Consider the following 6,036-nt stretch of genomic DNA (forward strand, 5'->3'; position numbering starts at 1 on the left):
TGAACCTCATTACCAAGACACTGCTTAGTGGCACAGGTCACCCTGGCTCTCTGTGCAGCAGTGTTGCACAATTCATGTGTAAATGTCAAGTTTTAGCAGACCCCAGCCTTGGCCCTGGCCCTCGTGCCACAAAAAAACATGAGTAGGCTGCTGCGGGACAGTGGGGAGGGAACAATAGCTGCTGCATATGGGACAGGTCAATGGGCTGCCATATGCTGGCTCCCTCAGTGCTTTGCTGCTTAATCCCCACTTTCAATATCATTATCAGCGCTGGATGCTCACTGCCTCTGCAGAAAGGCAGTTTATACTCTGCCTTTTAATGTATTCTTGGTTTTAAGTCTAAGAGTGCTTCTGCTTTGTTGTACCCTTATTAAGATGGAGAACAGATTAACAAGGAAAGGTTAGCTCTCTGACAGCCCCACAAATGAGTCCACAGCCAGCTTGGGAAAAGCATGAAATTCATCTTTTAGCAAAAGGCTTCAGTCATGAAGTTTAGTTTGTGGCATTCACCCTGTGAAGCAGTGGGGCTGTTGGGCAGGAGTACAGAAAGGGCTTTGTTCAATCTTCCTTGCCTTGATTTATACGATGAAGGGGCTCTTGCGCCGTGTAATATTTCATCTGTGCATGAGGTTGTGGTACCGATGGAGCATGGAATTCCCCAGTGATCAGAAATGAGGTCTCCACTCAGTGGCTCCTTATTCTGTATCCTCCCCAGAATCTCATTCTGCATCCATGCCCAGCAGCACACCGTGTCTAGCATCCTCCAGCTGGCAAAGTAGGCACAGGGTGGTTGCACAGACCCTCATGAGTTCTTGTGCTTCATTCAGTGTGACAGCAGTGAATATTTGTCTTTCTGATTACAAATGAGTAGTGAGGCTAGACAGCTCTCCTTCGGACAGCAGGCTCTGCTTGCTGCAGGATTTCAGGACGCCTGTGCAAAGGCACTGGCAGGGGCATCTTGATCCCTGGGGGGCATCCTGATCCCTAACCACTCAGGATGGGGATATCCTCAACAGGATGGCCTTCCTGGCAGCAGCTGCACAGGACAATGGGCTTGCCATGGAAGCGGAAAGGGAACCTGACTGGAGGAGGGCTGGGAGCCCACAGGTTAGCACTGGCTCAGGTGGGAGGCCACACTGGAGTCCAGCTGCTGTGGGGATATTTGTTGCTCCAGCACAACATCTGCATTGGCACAGCTGGAGGGTTTCCTCAGCATCATGGATGGCACAGCAGAGCAATGGGATGCTCCTGGATTTCCCCTGCTGATTGATCCCAGAATGCCCCTGCAGCCATCCCTGCTGCTCTTCCCACCACTGTGCCCTGCAACATGGCAAGGAAGGTTCCTCCTCCTGCCCCTCCTGACAAACAACTCTCATTCCTCTCCACAGCACCATGCTTCCCCTCAAGCTCTCCCAGGACTTCTCTGTCAACCCTTCCCTCTTCTCTAGTGCAAGGTGCTACAGTCCTGCATTTCTCTAGCACTTCTCAGCTGCTTTCCTGCAGACATCTGTGCTGTGGGTGTCTTGGGGGTAGTTTTGTTGTCCCTGATTTTGGCTCCAGGGTCGAACAGAGATGGTGCTGCTTGTTCATCTTCTTGCCTTCTGTACAGAAAGGCAGACAGGCACAGGGATTTAATGCAATCAAACTATCCAAACCTTTAACTCTGAAGACCATTTTGGGAATACAGCTGAGGTTACGGGTTCATATATTCCCACTGAAGATGCTTATGTTGGTGGGCCTGAAAAATCCTTTGTCAAGTTAGATTGCTCCTCAGGGAGGTGTAACAAAAAGGCAGAAAAACTGGCAGCCCTTTTCTGGAAGCAAGCGAGAGGTCTGTGGTAGATTAATTAGTAGGTGGTGGCTGGGAATCTGATGAACTGCTGCCTAAAATTACAGCTTGCCTCTCTGCTTATGGGACAGCTGAGCAACACTTCAAAAAAACAAGTGTGCCTGGGTGTCTTAAATTATCAAATAAATTTTATATCAGAGAACAAGGCTCCACCAGAACCCTGGATGGATGTTTCTTTTCAGACAGGAGCACATCACCCATATAGCTACAGTTCCCCCTTAATTTTGCAGTGAGGGTGTGCAGCCAGATACTGCAGTTGTCAGAACCTGAGGCACTCAGACTTGAGCAGAGAGAGAGAGAGATTTGAACTGCAGGCTTAAAATGGGGTTTGAGCTTAAATTTTGCTTTAGTCCACCTCTAATCCTTAATAATCCTCAATATCTCCTTTTTCTCCCTTAACATATGAATTGATGTCACTGGTTAATGCAGCAATGAACCTGGGAACAGGAAGCCCCAGTGTCACATATGTACATGCCTAACATCATGCTGTGCTTGACAATAAAGTTATGTAAGCAAAGCTGGAAAGGCTTGTGGTAGCATCAGATGCCCTGGGACGACCTGACTCGTCTGACTTTTCATTCTCTTTTGTCCCAAATTTTGTTGGACCACAAAAAATTTAACCACAAAAAAACCTCATTAAAGATCACTCTTATTGTCTCTTCCTTCTGTTTGTTTGTCGTCTGTATCACTGCAGCTGCTGCCCGTGACTGTAAGCTGAAAATGTTCCCCATCACACGGAACTTGCACACTGCATTTGAGATGACAGAAGACAGTGCAACACCCACAATGCCATCATTACAGGAATCACAGGGCTCCTGTTGCTCACCCGAGGCTATGGTACAGTCACGTTTCTAAAACATTGTCATTTGATGTCTTCATAATGATCATCAGACCTCATATGGCCCTCAGGAGAGCTGCTCTTAGCTTGCTCTTCCCCAGCAGGACTTTTTGTCTGCTGTTGCAAGCTAAGGCACAGGAAAGGCAGCTCCACAGCCAAACTCTAGAGGCAGTGGGGATGCTTGTACCACTGCTAGGGTGCGTTCCTTTATTCCTGGGCAAAACTCCCCCAGGGCCATGGGAAGTGTGTCAGGGACACCAGGCTCTTAGCCCAGGCTGCACTCTGTGCCAAAGGGTTGCAGCAGCGCTGTGAGGGTGGTGGGGGAGGGAAATTTCCTCTTATCAGTCAGATTTCTCCATAACTCTTGCCTTCTGAGGTACACGTCTCAAGTGCTTGGTTGAGGCCCAGGAAAAAAAAAGTTAAATAAAATCCATTCCGCACTTCTTTTTTTTTCATGCAAAATAAGCACCTGTGTGCTCCAGTGATGAGGTCTGGCAGAGGTGCCGTGGGAAGAGGAAGATTACCACTTGTCAGGAAAGGACCTACTACAGTTTAAGTGCCAAGTAAGTGGGTGGGAGGATGTAGCTGTAGGAACCTTCCTATAAGTTTCTTAAGCTTGAATGAGGAAAATCTCAGGCCTACCGAGGGATCAACACAGAGGTTTTCTTGAGCAGTTAGGACAATGTCATATATATTCTCATGTTTATCCTCTGTGAATGAAAACTGTCATTAAAGGAATTTGGAAAGTGGGTACAGTCTGCAGCAGCCACAGCACTGGCCTTTTAAATATTTAATTGAGACTTTACATGCTTGTTTATTCTGATCCTTATTATTTATTAAAATAAAAAATGAGCCAGGTGGGTAAGTGGCTGAAAAGTCACTGTGGGGTGATATAAGAGAAGAATGAAAGGCTTATTGTATTCTCTTAGGTGGAAAAGACAAGCTCAGAGATGTTGAGTGACTGATTAGGACTAGTCTGCCCCCTATAAGCTTAATACTTCTGACACAGTCACTGGCAAAATCCATACAGTGGGTGTTTGCCCACTGGCTAGAGAAGTATTTTGACTGATTTTGTTAAATTTTAGTCCCAAATAATGTGAGATGAAAGGCAAAAGGATGGTTTTAGCCATGAAAATTACATCTGTACTGAAATAGCCAGAGGTTTCCTGTTTTATAATCAGAAATCTGATTTTATTAGTAAATTAAGACTGTCAATTATCTCTCTCTTTTTCTAGCTCCCAGATAAATACTTCTATTCATATCTCTTCTTTCTGTTTTCCTAATTGGTTGTTGTCTTAATTTTTTATTGCTTTGCTTTCTTTTCTTCTTTTCAGTTTTTTAAATTTACAAATAAACTTAATATAAAGAAGCCTCACATGATGCTATTTTTAGCACCATTAGGAAAAAACTCTGAACCATATGAAAAGTGTGTGCTGCAAGCAATCGGAATGATCATTCTTCAACAGAAACTGTCTTCCTCTTTTGTGTTTGTAGAGCTGGCTGTCTATATTCAGGGGTCAGACTATGGTTTTGCTTGGTTCTACTACCAGGATTGGCTAGGCTGGAGCCAGGTTCCTGCTGTTTCTCTTGACTAGAAAAGAAAGTTTGTTGTTATTGGGCCAGCCTGGAAGAGCAGGACCCCACTGATGGTTCTCTCTGAAGAGATTTGAATTTTAGCGTGCAGCAGGCAAATTGGAAATTTCTTCCTCTGGGTGAGTTTGTGAAGCACCAGTGGGGTGTTCAAGAGGGAACGGGGAGACCATTGCAGCTGCAAACCCAGTGCTGCAGAAGGTATCTGGGTGGGGAACTTCTGCCTTTCCCAAGTGTCTTCACGGTCAGCACCATTTTCAGTGGTGGATGGAAAGGAATAGTCACTCTATCTGTAGACAGCATAAGTGAGAAGTGCTACAGAAGGATTTCTTTAATTAGTCCTGGCTAATTCACCCCAAATCAAGAGGTTAGTCCAAATGAGAACTCCATAAATCATTGTTCTTTTGTCATAGATGTACAATGAGCTGTGGGTAAATCGTTTAAAAGTATTAACAACCTGATGCCAGATCCTAGGAAAGATTGATTCTGGGAGCAAAACCTAGACAGCACTTCTTTGATCTCAGCTTACATGTCCCTATTCATTGGTTCTTCAGCAATGGAGACTCATTTTCCAGAAAAAAATCAGCAAATCCATGGGTTTGCATCCAAAGCCTGCAAAATGAGAAGTGTGCCTCTGTAATCAATTAAGGAGAGCTTGTATTTTTCTTGACAACTTTCAAGCAAAAATTCTTTTTTGTTGTTTTCATTTGAAACAGAAACTGCAAGTGACAGGTAAGAAAGTCACTACTGATATGACCCACTTTCAAAGGGACATTTCCATGAGAAGCCCTGGAAATGAAGACAAGTAAGTCTTGCAGAGTGTTACAGACCTCTGAGCAAGGGTAAAATGATAACAAATTCAGTTAATACTGTTCTTCCTCTTTGAATCTACTATGACAGACAATACCTGCACAAGCTGAATGAAATGTCTCAAAATAAAAGTGAAATAAAAGTAAATTGAAATATCTCCTCTTCATTTCACAGAAATCATTACCTTAAAAAAAAAAAGAAGAAAATGTCACTACCTATAACATTACTTCAGACATTTGTTACTTTTTTTCAAATAGGAAACACTACTAATCAAAGGACAACCAAAAAGCAGAATCAAACCAGTGCCTTTTTAAATGAATGATACTATTTTATTTTTAAGTGAGCCTTCATTTATTTTGCAGGTGGAACAAAGAAGCAACTCCCCAGTTACATTTCTAGGTGATTGGAAGGCCAGAATCAGCCATCAGCAGTAATGCCCAGGCTCAGGCACTTTACTTCATGCCTTATTTGCACAAGATGGCTGCAGCCACATTAATCCATGCTGTTCTAATAGCTGGGAAATCAGGAGGCATTATTTGCAGGTTTTCTCATGCTCCTGGCTGGAGGATGGTTTCACATGCCAATGGCAGGGTGCCAGCTTGTTGTCAGTGAGGCCTATTAGATCATTATCCAGCATTATAGCATATCACAGAGCCAAGCAGTGCTCCCAAAGTGATAAAATCCTGGTTCCCTGGTGAATTTTAGAGAAATGTTTATAGTGGCACTTGTTAAAATTAAATGTCTATTAATGACCTTACTAAGATCCCTCTATTTTGTGGAAAGCTTACTGTATTCTGTAATTTAAACTCTTTCTGGGAAGAAAGGTGGGGTGTGGGAAAAGCCTGAATATTTGTAATTATTGTTTTCTTTATTTCAAAATAAAATGCTTTGTATTTTTCTTCCCCCCCCCCCCCCCCACAAAAAGGGACACACACAACACACCAACAAG

Source organism: Corvus brachyrhynchos, unplaced genomic scaffold, assembly GCF_000691975.1.
Source record: "Corvus brachyrhynchos isolate BGI_N302 unplaced genomic scaffold, ASM69197v1 scaffold70, whole genome shotgun sequence".
In the NCBI taxonomy this organism is placed as follows: Eukaryota; Metazoa; Chordata; class Aves; order Passeriformes; family Corvidae; genus Corvus; species Corvus brachyrhynchos.